We start from the raw sequence: 26,964 nt of genomic DNA on the forward strand, positions 1-26,964 counted from the left end.
CTGATAAATGTAAAGTTCTGAGGCTAGGTAATGATGATAGAGTTACAAGATACGAGCTAGATGGTGTTGAGATTGCGAAGTCGGATTGCGAAAGGGATCTGGGAGTTATGATTAGTAAGAATTTAAAACAAAAGGATCATTGCATGAATGTTTGTAATAAGGCAAATAGGACACTGGGATTTATTAATCGAAGCGTTAGTAACAAGACACCTGGTGTGGTTCTTAAGCTATATCTTGCTCTGGTTAGGCCCCCATTTAGATTATGCTGGTCAGTTTTGGTCGCCGTACTATAGAATGGATATAAATTCACTTGAACGTGTCCAGCGCAGGATGACTAAGTTAATTCCATAAATTAGAATTCTTTCATATGAAGAAAGATTAACAAAGCTTAAGTTGCATTCACTGGAAAGGAGAAGAGTTAGGGGGTGACATGATAGAGGTTTTCAAGTGGATGAATAGACACAACAAAGGGGATATTAATAGGGTATTAAAAGTATCAACACAAGACAGAACAGTACCAACACAAGACAGATTCTCAAAGAGGGAATCAAAACTGAGCCAGAACACGAAACAATGGGTATAAATTGGATAAATTTAGATTTAGGAAAGACTTGGGTAAATACTGGTTCGGTAACAGGGTTGTTGATTTGTGGAACCAATTACTGCGTAACGTGCTGGAGGTGGGGTCCCTCGATAGTTTCAAGCGCGGATTGGACATGTATATGAGTGGGACTGGGTGGTTATAGATAGGAGCTGCCTCGTATGGGCCAATAGGCCTTCTGCTGTTGCCTTTGTTCTTATGTTCTTATGACGCAACCAACACATCACATTCAAATCAAATTCGTGCATTGTTTGCAATCATATTGACCGCCGGCTCTCCTTCATCTCCAACAGATTCATGGGAGAAGTATAAATTTCACATGGCTGAAGATATTGTGTCGAATAAGCAAGGAAATTTCAAATATGAACATGGATTTCACCACAGAAATCTACAACGAAGCGTTGATAATGACTGAAGATTTGTGCTTAGAAATTGCAAACAAAGTTCTCAATCAATTGGGAATGCCATCACTAAATCGATCTGCTGCTGCTTCATTCGATGTAGAATTGCATTGTGGACAAAATTACGGGTGATATGTTGTCGTATGCGCAATCAAATATTCCTAAGCTAACGCTTGAGCAAAAAGATATTTACGATCAAATAATTAAAACTGTCATTAACAGGCTTGGAGAAATCTTCTTCTTAGATGCACCATGTGTAACTGATGAAACACATTCTTAATTAGATTGATTCTGGCAGCAATTCGATCTCAAAATGGCATAGCCTAGCTCTTGTTTTATAATTCATTATTGCTATAATAATAGTAGATTAGACCACCATATTGGTATGATTTATAATTTGAAGTAAGAACATAAGAACAAAGGTAACTGCAGAAGGCCTATTGGCCCATACGAGGCAGCTCCTATTCTATAACCACCCAATCCCACTCATATACTTGTCCAACCCGTGCTTGAAACAATCGAGGGACCCCACCTCCACAATGTTACGCGGCAATTGGTTCCACAAATCAACAACCCTGTTACTGAACCAGTATTTACCCAAGTCTTTCCTAAATCTAAACTTATCCAATTTATATCCATTGTTTCGTGTTCTGTCCTGTGTTGATACTTTTAATACCCTATTAATATCCCCTCGGTTATGTCCATTCATCCACTTGTAAACCTCTATCATGTCACCCCTAACTCTTCGCCTTTCCAGTGAATGCAACTTAAGCTTTGTTAATCTTTCTTCATATGAAAGATTTCTAATTTGGGGAATTAACTTAGTCATCCTATGCTGGACACGTTCAAGTGAATTTATATCCATTCTATAATATGGCGACCAAAACTGAACTGCATAATCTAAATGGGGCCTAACTAGAGCAAGATATAGCTTGAGAACCACACCAGGTGTCTTGTTACTAACGCTGCGATTAATAAATCCAAGTGTCCGATTTGCCTTATTACGAACATTTATGCATTGATCCTTTTGTTTTAAATTCTTACTAATCATAACTCCCAGATCCCTTTCGCAATCCGACTTCGCAATCACAACACCATCTAGCTCGTATCTTGTAACTCTATCATCATTACCTAACCTCAGAACTTTACATTTATCAGCATTAAACTGCATCTGCCAATCCTTTGACCATTTCAAAACCCTATCTAGATCAACTTGAAGTGATAGTGAGTCCTCCTCCGAATTAATTTCCCTACCGATTTTCGTATCATCGGCAAATTTGCAAATGTTGCTACTCAAACCTGAATCTAAATCATTTATATATATTATAAACAACAGAGGTCCCAGGACAGAGCCTTGAGGCACTCCACTTACAACACTTTCCCACTCTGACTTGATTCCATTTATACTAACTCTCTGTTTCCTTTGGTATAGCCATGCCCTAATCCAGCTTAATATAGCACCCCCAATACCATGAGACTCTATTTTTTTAATCAGTCTTTCATGTGGCACTGTATCAAAAGCTTTGCTAAAGTCAAGGTATACAACATCGCAATCCTTACCACTATCAACTGCCTCAACAATGCTAGAATAAAAAGATAACAAATTTGTTAAACATGAACGGCCATTTATAAAACCATGTTGCGACTCAATTATTAATTTATGTTTTTCAAGATGAAGACGAATTTTATTTGCTATTATAGATTCGAGTAACTTTCCCACAATAGATGTTAGGCTAATTGGTCGATAGTTAGACGCAAGTGATCTATCTCCTTTCTTAAAAACTGGTATCACATTAGCAACTTTCCAAAACTCTGGCACTCTGCCTGACTCTATTGATTTATTAAATATGGTTGACAGTGGGTCACAAAGCTCCTCTTTGCATTCTTTAAGCACCCTAGCAAACACTTCATCCGGCCCTGGGGATTTGTTTGGTTTGAGTTTTACTATTTGTTTAAGAACATCCTCCCTGGTAACTGCTAAACTCGTCAACCTGTCCTCGTCCCCACCCACATAGACTTGTTCGGCTGAAGGCATATTGTTAAGTTCCTCTTTAGTAAATACAGATACAAAATATTTATTAAAAATACTACTCATCTCTTCATCACTATCTGTTATTTGACCTGTCTCAGTTTTTAATGGACCTATCCTTTCCCTAGTCTTAGTACGATATAACTGAAAAAACCCTTTAGGATTTGTCTTTGCTTGCCCTGCTATGCGAACTTCATAGTTTCTTTTTGCTTTCCTTATCTCTTTTTTAACATTTCTAACCAGTTGTACGAATTCCTGTTCTAAAGTGACCTCCCCATTTTTAATCCTTTTGTACCAAGCTCTCTTTTTACCTATAAGGTTCTTCAAATTCTTTGTTATCCACTTTGGGTCATTAGTATACGATCTATTCAATTTGTATGGTATACTACGTTCCTGTGCTTTGTTTAGAATATTCTTAAATAAGTTATATATTGAATCCACATCGAAATCCCCATATCGCTGGGTTCATGTCTCGCTCCAAGACCGGCCCACACCCCATACCCAAGCCTTTCCAATCAATTTGACCCAAAAAATTTCTTAGGCTATTAAAATCAGCTTTTCGAAAATCTGGCACTTTAACAGAATTTTCTCCTACTGGTCTATTCCATTCTATGCTAAATCTGATTTCTTTGTGATCACTGCTCCCTAGCTCACTCCCTATTTCGATGTCATTAATTTGCGTTTCCCTGTTAGTTAACACTAAATCTAAAATATTATTTTCCCGTGTTGGTTCCTTAATGTGTTGCGTAAGAAAGCAATCGTCAATTAATTCTAGAAAATCTTCTGCTTCACTATTCCCTGTTTTGTTCAACCAGTTTATTCCGCTAAAATTAAAGTCACCCATGACATAAATACTGTTAGATCTAGATGCTCTAGATATTTCATCCCATAGATGCTTTGCTTCCATTCTGTCTAAATTTGGTGGCCTATATATTACTCCTATTATAATATTATTAGCTTTTTCGTTTAATTCAATCCAAATAGTTTCTGTGTGTGGCTCTGTTTTGATTCCCTCTTTGAGACTACATTTCAAATTGTCCCTAACATATATGGCTACTCCACCTCCTCGTCTAATATATCTATCTGTGTGAAATAGTTTAAATCCATATATTTGATATTCAGCTAATAGTTCTCTATTTTCTACATTCATCCACGTTTCGGTAAGTGCAATAATATCTATTTTTTCTGTGCAGACAAGAGCATTTAATTCGTTAATTTTATTTCTTAGACTTCTACTGTTAGTGTAATATACCCTAAGTGAATTGTTATTTTGCGGACCTTCTCTTTCCCTGATCGTTTTGCCAATTCCTTTCTCCCACAAACACATACTTTTATTACCTCCTTCCTCCAAATCAATTCCCATACCTCTATCTACTAACAGTTTAAACCCAAACAAACACCTCTAACCACTTCTTCTAGCGAGTTCGCAACAGCAACAACCCCAGCTCTCGATAGATGCACCCCATCACGAGCATACATTTCATTTCTTCCATAGAAGTGTTCCCAGTTGTCTATGAAAGATATTGCATTTGATTTGCAATATCTTTCCAGCCGGCAATTGACACCAAGTGCCCTCGATATCCATTCATTTCCCACTCCCTTTCTTGGAAGAATGCCACATATGATCGGGATTCCTCCCTTGCTCCTAACTAACTCTATGGCTGTTTTATACCTCTGAATCAGTTCCTCACTCCTGACTCGACCAACATCATTTCCTCCCACGCTAATGCAAATAATGGGATTGTTCCCATTACCAGCCATAATATCATTCATGTTGTTTATAATATCACCAATGCCAGCTCCGGGATAGCAAACCCTTAACCTGTTCCCCCTATCTCTAGCACAAAACGTTCTATCCAAATACCTTATCTGGGAATCTCCCACAACTAATGTTTGCTTAGGTACTTCCTTTACTTTCTGAGGGGCCTGCGCTTCCTTTCTCTTCGTTGCTTTCCCTTTTGCGCGATCCACAGTCTCTCCACAGCACTCGTCCTCCAAAACGTCAAATGAATTTGAAGTTGCTATGGCGTTTGAAGGCGGCTTTATCAAAGTCTTCTTAAGGCCCCTGTCTTTCGCAACTCTCCAAGACGAGCTCCCTTTACTGCTGGTCTCCTCCTTCGTTACTTCTCGTTGTTTTTTAAGCTGACGCACCTCCTCCCGCAGAGAGTCCAACTCTGTCCTCAGGGCTCCCACTAGAGTCACCAGGTCCTTCACTACAACTTCCATATTGCTATGATAATATAACAACACTCAGGAGCTCCGGTTAACACAACCTCTCACTGTGACTTCACCTGACCGACGAATAGGGTATTAAAAGTATCAACACAGGACAGAACACGAAACAATGGATATAAATTGGATAAGTTTAGATTTAGGAAAGACTTGGGTAAATACTGGTTCAGTAACAGGGTTGTTGATTTGTGGAACCAATTGCCGCGTAACATTGTGGAGGTGGGGTCCCTCGATTGTTTCAAGCACGGGTTGGACAAGTATATGAGTGGGATTGGGTGGTTATAGAATAGGAGCTGCCTCGTATGGGCCAATAGGCCTTCTGCAGTTACCTTTGTTCTTATATATCTGTGTGAAATAGTTTAAATCCATTTATTTGATATTCATTCCAGCATATTTGATATTTATTCCAGCATAGTTGAGGCAGTTGATAGTGGTAAGGATTGTGATGTTGTGTACCTTGACTTTAGCAAAGCTTTTGATACAGTGCCACATGAAAGACTGATTAAAAAAATAGAGGCTCGTGGTAATGGGGGTGCTATATTAAGTTGGATTAGGGCATGGCTATTCCAAAGGAAACAGAGAGTTAGCATAAATGGGGTTAAGTCAGAGTGGGATAATATTGTTAGTGGAGTGCCTCAAGGCTCTGTCCTGGGACCTCTGTTGTTTATAATATATATAAATAATTTAGATTCAGGTTTGAGTAGCAACATCTACAAATTTGCAGATGATACAAAAATCGGTAGGGAAATTAGCATGGAAGAAGACTCACTATCACTTCAAGTTGATCTAAATAGGGTTTTGAAATGGTCAAAAGATTGGCAGATGCAGTTTAATGCTGATAAATGTAAAGTTCTGAGGCTAGGTAATGATGATAGAGTTACAAGATACGAGCTAGATGGTGTTGAGATTGCGAAGTCGGATTGCGAAAGGGATCTGGGAGTTATGATTAGTAAGAATTTAAAACAAAAGGATCATTGCATGAATGTTTGTAATAAGGCAAATAGGACACTGGGATTTATTAATCGAAGCGTTAGTAACAAGACACCTGGTGTGGTTCTTAAGCTATATCTTGCTCTGGTTAGGCCCCCATTTAGATTATGCTGGTCAGTTTTGGTCGCCGTACTATAGAATGGATATAAATTCACTTGAACGTGTCCAGCGCAGGATGACTAAGTTAATTCCATAAATTAGAATTCTTTCATATGAAGAAAGATTAACAAAGCTTAAGTTGCATTCACTGGAAAGGAGAAGAGTTAGGGGGTGACATGATAGAGGTTTTCAAGTGGATGAATAGACACAACAAAGGGGATATTAATAGGGTATTAAAAGTATCAACACAAGACAGAACAGTACCAACACAAGACAGATTCTCAAAGAGGGAATCAAAACTGAGCCAGAACACGAAACAATGGGTATAAATTGGATAAATTTAGATTTAGGAAAGACTTGGGTAAATACTGGTTCGGTAACAGGGTTGTTGATTTGTGGAACCAATTACTGCGTAACGTGCTGGAGGTGGGGTCCCTCGATAGTTTCAAGCGCGGATTGGACATGTATATGAGTGGGACTGGGTGGTTATAGATAGGAGCTGCCTCGTATGGGCCAATAGGCCTTCTGCTGTTGCCTTTGTTCTTATGTTCTTATGACGCAACCAACACATCACATTCAAATCAAATTCGTGCATTGTTTGCAATCATATTGACCGCCGGCTCTCCTTCATCTCCAACAGATTCATGGGAGAAGTATAAATTTCACATGGCTGAAGATATTGTGTCGAATAAGCAAGGAAATTTCAAATATGAACATGGATTTCACCACAGAAATCTACAACGAAGCGTTGATAATGACTGAAGATTTGTGCTTAGAAATTGCAAACAAAGTTCTCAATCAATTGGGAATGCCATCACTAAATCGATCTGCTGCTGCTTCATTCGATGTAGAATTGCATTGTGGACAAAATTACGGGTGATATGTTGTCGTATGCGCAATCAAATATTCCTAAGCTAACGCTTGAGCAAAAAGATATTTACGATCAAATAATTAAAACTGTCATTAACAGGCTTGGAGAAATCTTCTTCTTAGATGCACCATGTGTAACTGATGAAACACATTCTTAATTAGATTGATTCTGGCAGCAATTCGATCTCAAAATGGCATAGCCTAGCTCTTGTTTTATAATTCATTATTGCTATAATAATAGTAGATTAGACCACCATATTGGTATGATTTATAATTTGAAGTAAGAACATAAGAACAAAGGTAACTGCAGAAGGCCTATTGGCCCATACGAGGCAGCTCCTATTCTATAACCACCCAATCCCACTCATATACTTGTCCAACCCGTGCTTGAAACAATCGAGGGACCCCACCTCCACAATGTTACGCGGCAATTGGTTCCACAAATCAACAACCCTGTTACTGAACCAGTATTTACCCAAGTCTTTCCTAAATCTAAACTTATCCAATTTATATCCATTGTTTCGTGTTCTGTCCTGTGTTGATACTTTTAATACCCTATTAATATCCCCTCGGTTATGTCCATTCATCCACTTGTAAACCTCTATCATGTCACCCCTAACTCTTCGCCTTTCCAGTGAATGCAACTTAAGCTTTGTTAATCTTTCTTCATATGAAAGATTTCTAATTTGGGGAATTAACTTAGTCATCCTATGCTGGACACGTTCAAGTGAATTTATATCCATTCTATAATATGGCGACCAAAACTGAACTGCATAATCTAAATGGGGCCTAACTAGAGCAAGATATAGCTTGAGAACCACACCAGGTGTCTTGTTACTAACGCTGCGATTAATAAATCCAAGTGTCCGATTTGCCTTATTACGAACATTTATGCATTGATCCTTTTGTTTTAAATTCTTACTAATCATAACTCCCAGATCCCTTTCGCAATCCGACTTCGCAATCACAACACCATCTAGCTCGTATCTTGTAACTCTATCATCATTACCTAACCTCAGAACTTTACATTTATCAGCATTAAACTGCATCTGCCAATCCTTTGACCATTTCAAAACCCTATCTAGATCAACTTGAAGTGATAGTGAGTCCTCCTCCGAATTAATTTCCCTACCGATTTTCGTATCATCGGCAAATTTGCAAATGTTGCTACTCAAACCTGAATCTAAATCATTTATATATATTATAAACAACAGAGGTCCCAGGACAGAGCCTTGAGGCACTCCACTTACAACACTTTCCCACTCTGACTTGATTCCATTTATACTAACTCTCTGTTTCCTTTGGTATAGCCATGCCCTAATCCAGCTTAATATAGCACCCCCAATACCATGAGACTCTATTTTTTTAATCAGTCTTTCATGTGGCACTGTATCAAAAGCTTTGCTAAAGTCAAGGTATACAACATCGCAATCCTTACCACTATCAACTGCCTCAACAATGCTAGAATAAAAAGATAACAAATTTGTTAAACATGAACGGCCATTTATAAAACCATGTTGCGACTCAATTATTAATTTATGTTTTTCAAGATGAAGACGAATTTTATTTGCTATTATAGATTCGAGTAACTTTCCCACAATAGATGTTAGGCTAATTGGTCGATAGTTAGACGCAAGTGATCTATCTCCTTTCTTAAAAACTGGTATCACATTAGCAACTTTCCAAAACTCTGGCACTCTGCCTGACTCTATTGATTTATTAAATATGGTTGACAGTGGGTCACAAAGCTCCTCTTTGCATTCTTTAAGCACCCTAGCAAACACTTCATCCGGCCCTGGGGATTTGTTTGGTTTGAGTTTTACTATTTGTTTAAGAACATCCTCCCTGGTAACTGCTAAACTCGTCAACCTGTCCTCGTCCCCACCCACATAGACTTGTTCGGCTGAAGGCATATTGTTAAGTTCCTCTTTAGTAAATACAGATACAAAATATTTATTAAAAATACTACTCATCTCTTCATCACTATCTGTTATTTGACCTGTCTCAGTTTTTAATGGACCTATCCTTTCCCTAGTCTTAGTACGATATAACTGAAAAAACCCTTTAGGATTTGTCTTTGCTTGCCCTGCTATGCGAACTTCATAGTTTCTTTTTGCTTTCCTTATCTCTTTTTTAACATTTCTAACCAGTTGTACGAATTCCTGTTCTAAAGTGACCTCCCCATTTTTAATCCTTTTGTACCAAGCTCTCTTTTTACCTATAAGGTTCTTCAAATTCTTTGTTATCCACTTTGGGTCATTAGTATACGATCTATTCAATTTGTATGGTATACTACGTTCCTGTGCTTTGTTTAGAATATTCTTAAATAAGTTATATATTGAATCCACATCGAAATCCCCATATCGCTGGGTTCATGTCTCGCTCCAAGACCGGCCCACACCCCATACCCAAGCCTTTCCAATCAATTTGACCCAAAAAATTTCTTAGGCTATTAAAATCAGCTTTTCGAAAATCTGGCACTTTAACAGAATTTTCTCCTACTGGTCTATTCCATTCTATGCTAAATCTGATTTCTTTGTGATCACTGCTCCCTAGCTCACTCCCTATTTCGATGTCATTAATTTGCGTTTCCCTGTTAGTTAACACTAAATCTAAAATATTATTTTCCCGTGTTGGTTCCTTAATGTGTTGCGTAAGAAAGCAATCGTCAATTAATTCTAGAAAATCTTCTGCTTCACTATTCCCTGTTTTGTTCAACCAGTTTATTCCGCTAAAATTAAAGTCACCCATGACATAAATACTGTTAGATCTAGATGCTCTAGATATTTCATCCCATAGATGCTTTGCTTCCATTCTGTCTAAATTTGGTGGCCTATATATTACTCCTATTATAATATTATTAGCTTTTTCGTTTAATTCAATCCAAATAGTTTCTGTGTGTGGCTCTGTTTTGATTCCCTCTTTGAGACTACATTTCAAATTGTCCCTAACATATATGGCTACTCCACCTCCTCGTCTAATATATCTATCTGTGTGAAATAGTTTAAATCCATATATTTGATATTCAGCTAATAGTTCTCTATTTTCTACATTCATCCACGTTTCGGTAAGTGCAATAATATCTATTTTTTCTGTGCAGACAAGAGCATTTAATTCGTTAATTTTATTTCTTAGACTTCTACTGTTAGTGTAATATACCCTAAGTGAATTGTTATTTTGCGGACCTTCTCTTTCCCTGATCGTTTTGCCAATTCCTTTCTCCCACAAACACATACTTTTATTACCTCCTTCCTCCAAATCAATTCCCATACCTCTATCTACTAACAGTTTAAACCCAAACAAACACCTCTAACCACTTCTTCTAGCGAGTTCGCAACAGCAACAACCCCAGCTCTCGATAGATGCACCCCATCACGAGCATACATTTCATTTCTTCCATAGAAGTGTTCCCAGTTGTCTATGAAAGATATTGCATTTGATTTGCAATATCTTTCCAGCCGGCAATTGACACCAAGTGCCCTCGATATCCATTCATTTCCCACTCCCTTTCTTGGAAGAATGCCACATATGATCGGGATTCCTCCCTTGCTCCTAACTAACTCTATGGCTGTTTTATACCTCTGAATCAGTTCCTCACTCCTGACTCGACCAACATCATTTCCTCCCACGCTAATGCAAATAATGGGATTGTTCCCATTACCAGCCATAATATCATTCATGTTGTTTATAATATCACCAATGCCAGCTCCGGGATAGCAAACCCTTAACCTGTTCCCCCTATCTCTAGCACAAAACGTTCTATCCAAATACCTTATCTGGGAATCTCCCACAACTAATGTTTGCTTAGGTACTTCCTTTACTTTCTGAGGGGCCTGCGCTTCCTTTCTCTTCGTTGCTTTCCCTTTTGCGCGATCCACAGTCTCTCCACAGCACTCGTCCTCCAAAACGTCAAATGAATTTGAAGTTGCTATGGCGTTTGAAGGCGGCTTTATCAAAGTCTTCTTAAGGCCCCTGTCTTTCGCAACTCTCCAAGACGAGCTCCCTTTACTGCTGGTCTCCTCCTTCGTTACTTCTCGTTGTTTTTTAAGCTGACGCACCTCCTCCCGCAGAGAGTCCAACTCTGTCCTCAGGGCTCCCACTAGAGTCACCAGGTCCTTCACTACAACTTCCATATTGCTATGATAATATAACAACACTCAGGAGCTCCGGTTAACACAACCTCTCACTGTGACTTCACCTGACCGACGAATAGGGTATTAAAAGTATCAACACAGGACAGAACACGAAACAATGGATATAAATTGGATAAGTTTAGATTTAGGAAAGACTTGGGTAAATACTGGTTCAGTAACAGGGTTGTTGATTTGTGGAACCAATTGCCGCGTAACATTGTGGAGGTGGGGTCCCTCGATTGTTTCAAGCACGGGTTGGACAAGTATATGAGTGGGATTGGGTGGTTATAGAATAGGAGCTGCCTCGTATGGGCCAATAGGCCTTCTGCAGTTACCTTTGTTCTTATATATCTGTGTGAAATAGTTTAAATCCATTTATTTGATATTCATTCCAGCATATTTGATATTTATTCCAGCATAGTTGAGGCAGTTGATAGTGGTAAGGATTGTGATGTTGTGTACCTTGACTTTAGCAAAGCTTTTGATACAGTGCCACATGAAAGACTGATTAAAAAAATAGAGGCTCGTGGTAATGGGGGTGCTATATTAAGTTGGATTAGGGCATGGCTATTCCAAAGGAAACAGAGAGTTAGCATAAATGGGGTTAAGTCAGAGTGGGATAATATTGTTAGTGGAGTGCCTCAAGGCTCTGTCCTGGGACCTCTGTTGTTTATAATATATATAAATAATTTAGATTCAGGTTTGAGTAGCAACATCTACAAATTTGCAGATGATACAAAAATCGGTAGGGAAATTAGCATGGAAGAAGACTCACTATCACTTCAAGTTGATCTAAATAGGGTTTTGAAATGGTCAAAAGATTGGCAGATGCAGTTTAATGCTGATAAATGTAAAGTTCTGAGGCTAGGTAATGATGATAGAGTTACAAGATACGAGCTAGATGGTGTTGAGATTGCGAAGTCGGATTGCGAAAGGGATCTGGGAGTTATGATTAGTAAGAATTTAAAACAAAAGGATCATTGCATGAATGTTTGTAATAAGGCAAATAGGACACTGGGATTTATTAATCGAAGCGTTAGTAACAAGACACCTGGTGTGGTTCTTAAGCTATATCTTGCTCTGGTTAGGCCCCCATTTAGATTATGCTGGTCAGTTTTGGTCGCCGTACTATAGAATGGATATAAATTCACTTGAACGTGTCCAGCGCAGGATGACTAAGTTAATTCCATAAATTAGAATTCTTTCATATGAAGAAAGATTAACAAAGCTTAAGTTGCATTCACTGGAAAGGAGAAGAGTTAGGGGGTGACATGATAGAGGTTTTCAAGTGGATGAATAGACACAACAAAGGGGATATTAATAGGGTATTAAAAGTATCAACACAAGACAGAACAGTACCAACACAAGACAGATTCTCAAAGAGGGAATCAAAACTGAGCCAGAACACGAAACAATGGGTATAAATTGGATAAATTTAGATTTAGGAAAGACTTGGGTAAATACTGGTTCGGTAACAGGGTTGTTGATTTGTGGAACCAATTACTGCGTAACGTGCTGGAGGTGGGGTCCCTCGATAGTTTCAAGCGCGGATTGGACATGTATATGAGTGGGACTGGGTGGTTATAGATAGGAGCTGCCTCGTATGGGCCAATAGGCCTTCTGCTGTTGCCTTTGTTCTTATGTTCTTATGACGCAACCAACACATCACATTCAAATCAAATTCGTGCATTGTTTGCAATCATATTGACCGCCGGCTCTCCTTCATCTCCAACAGATTCATGGGAGAAGTATAAATTTCACATGGCTGAAGATATTGTGTCGAATAAGCAAGGAAATTTCAAATATGAACATGGATTTCACCACAGAAATCTACAACGAAGCGTTGATAATGACTGAAGATTTGTGCTTAGAAATTGCAAACAAAGTTCTCAATCAATTGGGAATGCCATCACTAAATCGATCTGCTGCTGCTTCATTCGATGTAGAATTGCATTGTGGACAAAATTACGGGTGATATGTTGTCGTATGCGCAATCAAATATTCCTAAGCTAACGCTTGAGCAAAAAGATATTTACGATCAAATAATTAAAACTGTCATTAACAGGCTTGGAGAAATCTTCTTCTTAGATGCACCATGTGTAACTGATGAAACATTCTTAATTAGATTGATTCTGGCAGCAATTCGATCTCAAAATGGCATAGCCTAGCTCTTGTTTTATAATTCATTATTGCTATAATAATAGTAGATTAGACCACCATATTGGTATGATTTATAATTTGAAGTAAGAACATAAGAACATAAGAACAAAGGTAACTGCAGAAGGCCTATTGGCCCATACGAGGCAGCTCCTATTCTATAACCACCCAATCCCACTCATATACTTGTCCAACCCGTGCTTGAAACAATCGAGGGACCCCACCTCCACAATGTTACGCGGCAATTGGTTCCACAAATCAACAACCCTGTTACTGAACCAGTATTTACCCAAGTCTTTCCTAAATCTAAACTTATCCAATTTATATCCATTGTTTCGTGTTCTGTCCTGTGTTGATACTTTTAATACCCTATTAATATCCCCTCGGTTATGTCCATTCATCCACTTGTAAACCTCTATCATGTCACCCCTAACTCTTCGCCTTTCCAGTGAATGCAACTTAAGCTTTGTTAATCTTTCTTCATATGAAAGATTTCTAATTTGGGGAATTAACTTAGTCATCCTATGCTGGACACGTTCAAGTGAATTTATATCCATTCTACAATATGGCGACCAAAACTGAACTGCATAATCTAAATGGGGCCTAACTAGAGCAAGATATAGCTTGAGAACCACACCAGGTGTCTTGTTACTAACGCTGCGATTAATAAATCCAAGTGTCCGATTTGCCTTATTACGAACATTTATGCATTGATCCTTTTGTTTTAAATTCTTACTAATCATAACTCCCAGATCCCTTTCGCAATCCGACTTCGCAATCACAACACCATCTAGCTCGTATCTTGTAACTCTATCATCATTACCTAACCTCAGAACTTTACATTTATCAGCATTAAACTGCATCTGCCAATCCTTTGACCATTTCAAAACCCTATCTAGATCAACTTGAAGTGATAGTGAGTCCTCCTCCGAATTAATTTCCCTACCGATTTTCGTATCATCGGCAAATTTGCAAATGTTGCTACTCAAACCTGAATCTAAATCATTTATATATATTATAAACAACAGAGGTCCCAGGACAGAGCCTTGAGGCACTCCACTTACAACACTTTCCCACTCTGACTTGATTCCATTTATACTAACTCTCTGTTTCCTTTGGTATAGCCATGCCCTAATCCAGCTTAATATAGCACCCCCAATACCATGAGACTCTATTTTTTTAATCAGTCTTTCATGTGGCACTGTATCAAAAGCTTTGCTAAAGTCAAGGTATACAACATCGCAATCCTTACCACTATCAACTGCCTCAACAATGCTAGAATAAAAAGATAACAAATTTGTTAAACATGAACGGCCATTTATAAAACCATGTTGTGACTCAATTATTAATTTATGTTTTTCAAGATGAAGACGAATTTTATTTGCTATTATAGATTCGAGTAACTTTCCCACAATAGACGTTAGGCTAATTGGTCGATAGTTAGACGCAAGTGATCTATCTCCTTTCTTAAAAACTGGTATCACATTAGCAACTTTCCAAAACTCTGGCACTCTGCCTGACTCTATTGATTTATTAAATATGGTTGACAGTGGGTCACAAAGCTCCTCTTTGCATTCTTTAAGCACCCTAGCAAACACTTCATCCGGCCCTGGGGATTTGTTTGGTTTGAGTTTTACTATTTGTTTAAGAACATCCTCCCTGGTAACTGCTAAACTCGTCAACCTGTCCTCGTCCCCACCCACATAGACTTGTTCGGCTGAAGGCATATTGTTAAGTTCCTCTTTAGTAAATACAGATACAAAATATTTATTAAAAATACTACTCATCTCTTCATCACTATCTGTTATTTGACCTGTCTCAGTTTTTAATGGACCTATCCTTTCCCTAGTCTTAGTACGATATAACTGAAAAAACCCTTTAGGATTTGTCTTTGCTTGCCCTGCTATGCGAACTTCATAGTTTCTTTTTGCTTTCCTTATCTCTTTTTTAACATTTCTAACCAGTTGTACGAATTCCTGTTCTAAAGTGACCTCCCCATTTTTAATCCTTTTGTACCAAGCTCTCTTTTTACCTATAAGGTTCTTCAAATTCTTTGTTATCCACTTTGGGTCATTAGTATACGATCTATTCAATTTGTATGGTATACTACGTTCCTGTGCTTTGTTTAGAATATTCTTAAATAAGTTATATATTGAATCCACATCGAAATCCCCATTTAAGTCACCTATCGCTGGGTTCATGTCTCGCTCCAAGACCGGCCCACACCCCATACCCAAGCCTTTCCAATCAATTTGACCCAAAAAATTTCTTAGGCTATTAAAATCAGCTTTTCGAAAATCTAGCACTTTAACAGAATTTTCTCCTACTGGTCTATTCCATTCTATGCTAAATCTGATTTCTTTGTGATCACTGCTCCCTAGCTCACTCCCTATTTCGATGTCATTAATTTGCGTTTCCCTGTTAGTTAACACTAAATCTAAAATATTATTTTCCCGTGTTGGTTCCTTAATGTGTTGCGTAAGAAAGCAATCGTCAATTAATTCTAGAAAATCTTCTGCTTCACTATTCCCTGTTTTGTTCAACCAGTTTATTCCGCTAAAATTAAAGTCACCCATGACATAAATACTGTTAGATCTAGATGCTCTAGATATTTCATCCCATAGATGCTTTGCTTCCATTCTGTCTAAATTTGGTGGCCTATATATTACTCCTATTATAATATTATTAGCTTTTTCGTTTAATTCAATCCAAATAGTTTCTGTGTGTGGCTCTGTTTTGATTCCCTCTTTGAGACTACATTTCAAATTGTCCCTAACATATATGGCTACTCCACCTCCTCGTCTAATATATCTATCTGTGTGAAATAGTTTAAATCCATATATTTGATATTCAGCTAATAGTTCTCTATTTTCTACATTCATCCACGTTTCGGTAAGTGCAATAATATCTATTTTTTCTGTGCAGACAAGAGCATTTAATTAAGTTTAGATAAACAATTTGTGGTTTATGAAGGAGCCATCTCAAAGTGGTTTAAGCTGCAAATTGTCCCCCCAATTATGCGAGATAAATTCAGGCAGCTGAATCAGTACATACAGTCCACTCACTTACTTGCTTAATTAACTAACTTATTACTAAGAACTAACTAAGAAAATTAATCAGATAAAAATATAATATTAAAGTCAATAAAAAAAAGTAAAAATATTTAGTATTTACAGAATTAAAAAAAGAATTAAGCTGCTAAGATTTTTCCACACAGGTGGAAAAACTGCTCATTCGGCTTTGAAATTGTCATTGAACATGCAATTCATTGAAACTCCCACGTGCAACATTTCCAAAGCCTCCGGAATGGGAAAAGTATTGCAGAACAGCAAACATATTGTTTGGGATGAATGCACAATGGCCCACAAAAAATCGCTTGAGGCTCTTGATAGATCATTGCAAGATTTGTGTGGAAACATCAGACCATTAGGGAATGCATTAATATTGCTTGCAGAAGATTTCAGGTAAACATTACCTGTAATTCCTCGAGCGACACCAGAAGACGAAATAAATGCTTTCCTGAAATACTCTACGTTGTGGCACCACGTAAAGACGTTAAAATTAACTACAAATATGCGTGTCCAGCCGCAAAACGACCCATCAATTGAGATAAGAACATAAGAACATAAGAACAAAGGTAACTGCAGAAGGCCTATTGGCCCATACGAGGCAGCTCCTATTCTATAACCACCCAATCCCACTCATATACTTGTCCAACCCGTGCTTGAAACAATCGAGGGACACCACCTCCACAATGTTACGCGGCAATTGGTTCCACAAATCAACAACCCTGTTACTGAACCAGTATTTACCCAAGTCTTTCCTAAATCTAAACTTATCCAATTTATACCCATTGTTTCGTGTTCTGTCCTGTGTTGATACTTTTAATACCCTATTAATATCCCCCCGGTTATGTCCATTCATCCACTTGTAAACCTCTATCATGTCACCCCTAACTCTTCGCCTTTCCAGTGAATGCAACTTAAGCTTTGTTAATCTTTCTTCATATGAAAGATTTCTAATTTGGGGAATTAACTTAGTCATCCTACGCTGGACACGTTCAAGTGAATTTATATCCATTCTATAATATGGCGACCAAAACTGAACTGCATAATCTAAATGGGGCCTAACTAGAGCAAGATATAGCTTGAGAACCACACCAGGTGTCTTGTTACTAACGCTGCGATTAATAAATCCAAGTGTCCGATTTGCCTTATTACGAACATTTATGCATTGATCCTTTTGTTTTAAATTCTTACTAATCATAACTCCCAGATCCCTTTCGCAATCCGACTTCGCAATCACAACACCATCTAGCTCGTATCTTGTAACTCTATCATCATTACCTAACCTCAGAACTTTACATTTATCAGCATTAAACTGCATCGGCCAATCCTTTGACCATTTCAAAACCCTATCTAGATCAACTTGAAGTGATAGTGAGTCCTCCTCCGAATTAATTTCCCTACCGATTTTCGTATCATCGGCAAATTTGCAAATGTTGCTACTCAAACCTGAATCTAAATCATTTATATATATATTATAAACAACAGAGGTCCCAGGACAGAGCCTTGAGGCACTCCACTTACAACATTTTCCCACTCTGACTTGATTCCATTTACACTAACTCTCTGTTTCCTTTGGTATAGCCATGCCCTAATCCAGCTTAATATAGCACCCCCAATACATAAGAACATAAGAACATAAGAACAAAGGTAACTGCAGAAGGCCTATTGGCCCATACGAGGCAGCTCCTATTCTATAACCACCCAATCCCACTCATATACTTGTCCAACCCGTGCTTGAAACAATCGAGGGACCCCACCTCCACAATGTTACGCGGCAATTGGTTCCACAAATCAACAACCCTGTTACTGAACCAGTATTTACCCAAGTTTTTCCTAAATCTAAACTTATCCAATTTATACCCATTGTTTCGTGTTCTGTCCTGTGTTGATACTTTTAATACCCTATTAATATCCCCCCGGTTATGTCCATTCATCCACTTGTAAACCTCTATCATGTCACCCCTAACTCTTCGCCTTTCCAGTGAATGCAACTTAAGCTTTGTTAATCTTTCTTCATATGAAAGATTTCTAATTTGGGGAATTAACTTAGTCATCCTACGCTGGACACGTTCAAGTGAATTTATATCCATTCTATAATATGGCGACCAAAACTGAACTGCATAATCTAAATGGGGCCTAACTAGAGCAAGATATAGCTTGAGAACCACACCAGGTGTCTTGTTACTAACGCTGCGATTAATAAATCCAAGTGTCCGATTTGCCTTATTACGAACATTTATGCATTGATCCTTTTGTTTTAAATTCTTACTAATCATAACTCCCAGATCCCTTTCGCAATCCGACTTCGCAATCACAACACCATCTAGCTCGTATCTTGTAACTCTATCATCATTACCTAACCTCAGAACTTTACATTTATCAGCATTAAACTGCATCTGCCAATCCTTTGACCATTTCAAAACCCTATCTAGATCAACTTGAAGTGATAGTGAGTCCTCCTCCGAATTAATTTCCCTACCGATTTTCGTATCATCGGCAAATTTGCAAATGTTGCTACTCAAACCTGAATCTAAATCATTTATATATATTATAAACAACAGAGGTCCCAGGACAGAGCCTTGAGGCACTCCACTTACAACATTTTCCCACTCTGACTTGATTCCATTTATACTAACTCTCTGTTTCCTTTGGTATAGCCATGCCCTAATCCAGCTTAATATAGCACCCCCAATACCATGAGACTCTATCTTTTTAATCAGTCTTTCATGTGGCACTGTATCAAAAGCTTTGCTAAAGTCAAGGTATACAACATCGCAATCCTTACCACTATCAACTGCCTCAACAATGCTAGAATAAAAAGATAACAAATTTGTTAAACATGAACGGCCATTTATAAAACCATGTTGCGACTCAATTATTAATTTATGTTTTTCAAGATGAAGACGAATTTTATTTGCTATTATAGATTCGAGTAACTTTCCCACAATAGACGTTAGGCTAATTGGTCGATAGTTAGACGCAAGTGATCTATCTCCTTTCTTAAAAACTGGTATCACATTAGCAACTTTCCAAAACTCTGGCACTCTGCCTGACTCTATTGATTTATTAAATATGGTTGACAGTGGGTCACAAAGCTCCTCTTTGCATTCTTTAAGCACCCTGGCAAACACTTCATCCGGCCCTGGGGATTTGTTTGGTTTGAGTTTTACTATTTGTTTAAGAACATCCTCCCTGGTAACTGCTAAACTCGTCAACCTGTCCTCGTCCCCACCCACATAGACTTGTTCGGCTGAAGGCATATTGTTAAGTTCCTCTTTAGTAAATACAGATACAAAATATTTATTAAAAATACTACTCATCTCTTCATCACTATCTGTTATTTGACCTGTCTCAGTTTTTAATGGACCTATCCTTTCCCTAGTCTTAGTACGATATAACTGAAAAAACCCTTTAGGATTTGTCTTTGCTTGCCCTGCTATGCGAACTTCATAGTTTCTTTTTGCTTTCCTTATCTCTTTTTTAACATTTCTAACCAGTTGTACGAATTCCTGTTCTAAAGTGACCTCCCCATTTTTAATCCTTTTGTACCAAGCTCTCTTTTTACCTATAAGGTTCTTCAAATTCTTTGTTATCCACTTTGGGTCATTAGTATTCGATCTATTCAATTTGTATGGTATACTACGTTCCTGTGCTTTGTTTAGAATATTCTTAAATAAGTTATATATTGAATCCACATCGAAATCCCCATTTAAGTCACCTATCGCTGGGTTCATGTCTCGCTCCAAGACCGGCCCACACCCCATACCCAAGACTTTCCAATCAATTTGACCCAAAAAATTTCTTAGGCTATTAAAATCAGCTTTTCGAAAATCTGGCACTTTAACAGAATTTTCTCCTACTGGTCTATTCCATTCTATGCTAGTCTATTCCATTCCCTGTTAGTTAACACTAAATCTAAAATATTATTTTCCCGTGTTGGTTCCTTAATGTGTTGCGTAAGAAAGCAATCGTCAATTAATTCTAGAAAATCTTCTGCTTCACTATTCCCTGTTTTGTTCAACCAGTTTATTCCGCTAAAATTAAAGTCACCCATGACATAAATACTGTTAGATCTAGATGCTCTAGATATTTCATCCCATAGATGCTTTGCTTCCATTCTGTCTAAATTTGGTGGCCTATATATTACTCCTATTATAATATTATTAGCTTTTTCGTTTAATTCAATCCAAATAGTTTCTGTGTGTGGCTCTGTTTTGATTCCCTCTTTGAGACTACATTTCAAATTGTCCCTAACATATATGGCTACTCCACCTCCTCGTCTAATATATCTATCTGTGTGAAATAGTTTAAATCCATATATTTGATATTCAGCTAATAGTTCTATATTTTCTACATTCATCCACGTTTCGGTAAGTGCAATAATATCTATTTTTTCTGTGCAGACAAGAGCATTTAATTCGTTAATTTTATTTCTTAGACTTCTACTGTTAGTGTAATATACCCTAAGTGAATTGTTATTTTGCGGACCTTCTCTTTCCCTGATCGTTTTGCCAATTCCTTTCTCCCACAAACACATACTTTTATTACCTCCTTCCTCAAAATCAATTCCCATACCTCTATCTACTAACAGTTTAAACCCAAACAAACACCTCTAACCACTTCTTCTAACGAGTTCGCAACAGCAACAACCCCAGCTCTCGATAGATGCACCCCATCACGAGCATACATTTCATTTCTTCCATAGAAGTGTTCCCAGTTGTCTATGAAAGATTTTGCATTTGATTTGCAATATCTTTCCAGCCGGCAATTGACACCAAGTGCCCTCGATATCCATTCATTTCCCACTCCCTTTCTTGGAAGAATGCCACATATGATCGGGATTCCTCCCTTGCTCCTAACTAACTCTATGGCTGTTTTATACCTCTGAATCAGTTCCTCACTCCTAACTCGACCAACATCATTTCCTCCCACGCTAATGCAAATAATGGGATTGTTCCCATTACCAGCCATAATATCATTCATGTTGTTTATAATATCACCAATGCCAGCTCCGGGATAGCAAACCCTTAACCTGTTCCCCCTAATACCATGAGACTATCTTTTTAATCAGTCTTTCATGTGGCACTGTATCAAAAGCTTTGCTAAAGTCAAGGTATACAACATCGCAATCCTTACCACTATCAACTGCCTCAACAATGCTAGAATAAAAAGATAAGATATTCTCACGCAGGCGATGAGTCACAATAACGTGGCTGAAGAATGTTGACCAGACCACACACTAGAAATTGAAGGGACGACGACGTTTCGGTCCGTCCTGGACCATTCTCAAGTCGATTGTCAATCGATTGAGAATGTCAATCGATTGAGACAATCGACTTGAGAATGGTCCAGGACGGACCGAAACGTCGTCGTCCCTTCAATTTCTAGTGTGTGGTCTGGTCAACAGATATTCTCACATTAATTTCAGAAAATTGGGAACGGAAACGTGCCGGTTGATCTGTCCTCAGGACGAATTTCATTGACTCATAACTTTTGTAATTTAGTGATATCAAAAGAAGAATTGGTTGAAAAAGCATTTCCCAATATTCAAACCAATTATAAGAATCACGATTAGCTAAGTGAACGAGCTATTCTTGCGACCAAGAACAAAGACGTCTACGAACATAACAAAATTATTCAGTCTAACATCCAAAGTTAGGCAGGCACATTCAAGTCCATCTACACTGTTGTGGAAGCAGATGAAGCGTTTAATTATCCAACAGAATTTTTTAATTCATTCGATCTGGCAGGGATACTACCGCTCATACTGCAATTGAAAAGTGGCCTGCCAATTATCATGTTGCAAAATATCAACCAGCAAAAGCTTTGCAACAGCATGCAGCTTGCAGTAAAAGAAATAATCACCAACGTCGTAGAAGCAACAATTTTGACAGGACCTTTCAAGAGTGAAGATGTCCTCATTCCTTGCATTCCTATGATTCCAACGGATATGCCATTTCATTTTAATAGATTGTAATTTCCAATTCGATTGGCGATTGCAAACACCATCAACAAAGCTCAGGGCCAATCTTTAGAATTGTGCTTTTTTTTATTATTTTCTACCACAAACGTGGCCACACATTTAAAATGCTAAGCAGCTAATATACATTTTCTTCTGTCCTCCATGGACAGGGTTAGAGATGTGTTAAACATATAGTTCAAGGGTTTATTGAACAATCAACCACAGAAGGTGATTCGGTGCTTTTAAAATGCTAAGCTAACCTACATACGTAAATACATAGATTTACGTCTGGCCTACATAAAGTGTTCGATGTGTCTTTTACATAGTGTCATTAATGTCCATTTAAAAAGGTGAAATGTAATTCTGATCAGCTTCCATATGTACTTTATACACATACATATACATACACACACACACACATATATATGTACACATACATATATACATACATATATACACACACATGCATTCAGATACATTTGTCTCATTTACTCTGACAGAGTGAGATAGCTGATAGAGAAACTAGTGTGCAATTAAGCACTTAATCACTGAAGGTGATGAAGGTGCTTTGCTCTTTATATCGAGACATGGATTGCTTCTCACGCGGACAATTATGTGTTGCGTGTTCTAGAGTCGGCAAACCAGACAATCTATATATCTCCACAGACAATGGAACAATAAAAAATATTGTATACCAACAAGCACTGTGAAAATAAACATATTAGAAACGTGCTCTTTCTCATATCTTTCTTTTCCATTTAACCAGACTGAGCCACGGCAATGCGTGGCGGGTATAGCTAGTAATAATAATAATAATAATTATTATTATTGAATTAAAAATATTTATAATACATTGTAATTTCTATACACAAATGGAACGGATGAGATTAGGATGAATACAGGTGATATTGGATCACTTAACAAATGGCAGTTTAGATAATTATGTTAATGATTGTTTATCTTCATAGCTAACTGACAATATTTACCTGGATTTGGCAGAGGGCCACCATCTCTAGTGGGCTTGGCAGAGACAGAAAGCCGGTAGTCTGTCAAAGGTCCCCCAACATTTTCTTGAAGAGTTTTTTCCAGCTGAGATTTAAACTGTGGCAATGTCTTGGTATCAACGGCTTCGGCGGGTATGTGGTTCTACGCTATGGGTGAAAAAGCATCTCTTGCTTTCTGTTCTGCAGTGTAGCTTCTTGAGCTTAAAGCCTTGTATGGTTTACATTGCACCTATTAAAGAAGTGGTTTTAATTAATATCTTACATTTTGTTCAGTATTTTAAATGTCTCGATGAAATCCGACTTGTCATATTTGGGTGGGAGTATTCCTGAGGCCCTCTACCGTTCCTGGTATAAGAGTTGGCTTAGTTTTGGTATGATTTTGTTCTGAGTTGAACTTTCTTCAAATCAGATTTATTATTCTAAAGATATGGTATCCATGCTTGGATACAATAGTGCTGATGGGGCGCATCAGACTCTTGCAAACTTGAATAACCACTGGTTGACCAGACCAAACACTAGAAGGTGAAGGGACGACGACGTTTCGGTCCGTCCTGAACCATTCTCAAGTCGAATGTGATGAGGAAGATTGATGAAGATTAAGCCACTCAAGAGGTGGCACGGGCATGAATAGCCCGTAAATGTGATGAGGAAATAGATGCAGGCAATAAATAGGCTAGAGAGAGGTGAGGAGATAGTAGTAGGAATAAGAACTGCAGAGGGCCTATTGGCCCATATGAGGCAGCTCCTATTATAACCACCGAATGAGATAATAATAGGAATAAGAAGAGGATAGTAAGGGAACGTAAAGAAAACAATGAACAGAAAAGAGAGAAGAGAGAAAGAAAATGAAAGAGAAAGAAAGATAAATGGAAGGGTAAGCTTATGTTAGGTCACGTTTGTTAGAAAGATTAGAGCATTTAAGTATATACTGCGAAAGGGAAGAGTCCACAGCAACAAAGCCAGGACTCGAGTTCATGTTGGGTACATTGTGTATTAGAGCCGATTCAACAACACGGCGTCTGTGTAGAGTAGAGGCAGGACAGATTATTTTTAAAAGGAAGACCAATCAATAGGATGATTGGAACGCCTTACATGACAGAAGAGAACATTGTTAGTGTCTGCAGACTTAACACTTCTCTTGTGTTCTTTAAGTCTGTCATTCAGTGTACGGCCAGTTTCGCCAAAGTATTGGAGAGGACAAAGACGAACAGGAAATAGAGTAGACACCAGCAGCATTAGAAGCAGGAGGAGCAGTGTGAACTAGATTGCTACGAAGTGTGTTAGGTTGTCGAAAGGCGAGCTTAATGTCAAGAGGACAAAATGTATTGGTAAAAGTTTTGAGTTCAGATATGAAGAGAAGGCATAGTACAGTGCTACTAATGTTGGAAGCAGGTTTAGGATGAAAGAAATTGGGTTTAGCTTGAGAGTAGGCACAGTTGATAAAATGCGAAGGGTAACCAAGGCGAGATAATGATTTGTAGATAAAGGCAATTTCAGAATCAAGAAACTGAGGGTCGCTGAGGAGTAGAGGATGGAGGAAGAGAGAGACGAGGACACTTTTCTTAACAGAAGGAGGATGGTAGGAAAAGAAGTGAATGTACATGCCACTATGCATGGGTTTGCGGTAGACAGAGAAAGAGAACCCGGACACAGAGCTGTGAACGTCAAGAAAAGGAAGGAGGGAATTAGATTCCCACTCAACTTTGAAATGGATAGAAGAAGCCAGATTGTTAAGAGAGGAAAGGAAAGGCTGGAAAAGACTAAGGTCATGAGGCCATAAAGCAAAAATGCCATCAACATAGCGAAGCCAGAGAGAGGGACGAGTATTAATAGAAGGAAGAAGAACAGTTTCGAAGTATTCCATGTAGAAATTAGCAAGAACAGGGGAGAGAGGGGAACCCATAGCCACACCGAAAGTTTGAGTGTAATGATTACTGTTGAAAGAGAAAGAGTTAGAATCAACACAGAGTCTGTCGTTGGTTTGAATAACCACATTTTTGTCTCTGAAGTCCAGTGTTCATTTGACGGTTCGGTTGGGTCTTGTACTGCAGTTCCTTCTTGTTGAACAGCGTTAATTGACTAGTGGATCTTAATTCATAGGTCATTTTTCTTACAAGTCTTTTGCATTGTTGTGCTTATGACATGATAGTTTTGATTTGAAATGTTATGCCCTACATATATTTTTCATTATTAAAAAGCATTTGCAAATCTCTCAACTTGTGAAGCTCGGAGCTCGCTTTGCATGGCCTCAATATCGTTTTTTCCTACTTTACAATATATCTTTGTCTCATCTGCAAATCTGATGACGTGGTTTGTAATATTCGCATCTATGTCGTTGGTTTATGTAACTAAAAGCGTTGGCTTAAAGATGAAACATTGTGGTACACTATTTAGCACACAACTTTGGTAATAAATTTACATTTAGGAAGACCATTTGCTTTCTTTTCAAGAGCTTGCAATTTCCTTGAGAGTCTTTCATCTCTATCCTTACTTCTGACTTTTCAGATGTCCATATACTTAACATCTTCTGGTAGTCCTTTGTCTGAATTACTGATTACCTTTCCAAAAATATAATGTAGTTAATTAGGCAAGATTAATTTTAACCATCCCACGTTCTGTTGATGATACAAGAATATATACTGTGAGACAATGAAGGTTTCCATCCCATAGGATTTTCTCTATAAGCTTGAAGATATGTGAGAATAGTCTAATTGGTCGGTAGTTTTCTGCTGAACTCTTTCTGCTTTTTAAAAAGATGGTAGACACATTTGCATCTTTCTAACCTAATGAAACGTGACCTTGATTGTTGTTTTCTGAATAAGAGTCGTGGCAGACACAGTTCATGAGACAATTCTATCCATACCTGGGCTTAAAATTCCTAGAATTTCCACACCTGTAGCTTCTGATTTCTTCAGTTTATCAGTGCTCTTTCCGACTGTTCCGAACATAATGTGAATATTCTTGAACATCTTATTTTCTCCTCCTTCAATCTACTGTGTGGGAATTAAGATATTGTCAAATCTGTTTACCATGACTACTGATGTAAAGAATTCACCAAGAAGTGGTGCTGCCTTTTTATCGTTTAATATAACTTGCTTCATCACAACTTTCAAGTGTACTACCAAGTCTTTTGTCATGGTTATACTCCCTATATAGGCATAAAACCACTGCGAATCTTTATGCATTGTACAAATTTTCTGACATGGTTTTTCGAGCGAACTGATTTCTTGGGTAGCTGAATTTCAAGTTTTTTGAAATATCTGATAATCCACATGATTCCTGGTGTTCTGATGCTTTATCCAGACTATGTTTTTAGTTGTTAAAGTATTTTTTGTGTTGTCTTTTTTACAAAAAGTTCGCTAGTTTGTCATCTAGTTCTTGTGCGTTGTCCACTCAATCTTGACACATTTTTGAACAG

The 26,964-nt window shown here is 38.0% G+C and overlaps 1 protein-coding gene across 2 annotated transcripts in view; it reads left to right on the forward strand.

Annotated features, from left to right (window-relative positions):
- LOC123751960 (probable G-protein coupled receptor Mth-like 3) overlaps positions 1-26,964 on the forward strand; it is a 372,755-nt gene that overhangs the window by 291,811 nt on the left and 53,980 nt on the right. The window lies entirely within an intron of this gene.

The sequence above is a fragment of the Procambarus clarkii genome, chromosome 54 (genome assembly GCF_040958095.1).
Source record: "Procambarus clarkii isolate CNS0578487 chromosome 54, FALCON_Pclarkii_2.0, whole genome shotgun sequence".
NCBI classification, from domain to species: domain Eukaryota; kingdom Metazoa; phylum Arthropoda; class Malacostraca; order Decapoda; family Cambaridae; genus Procambarus; species Procambarus clarkii.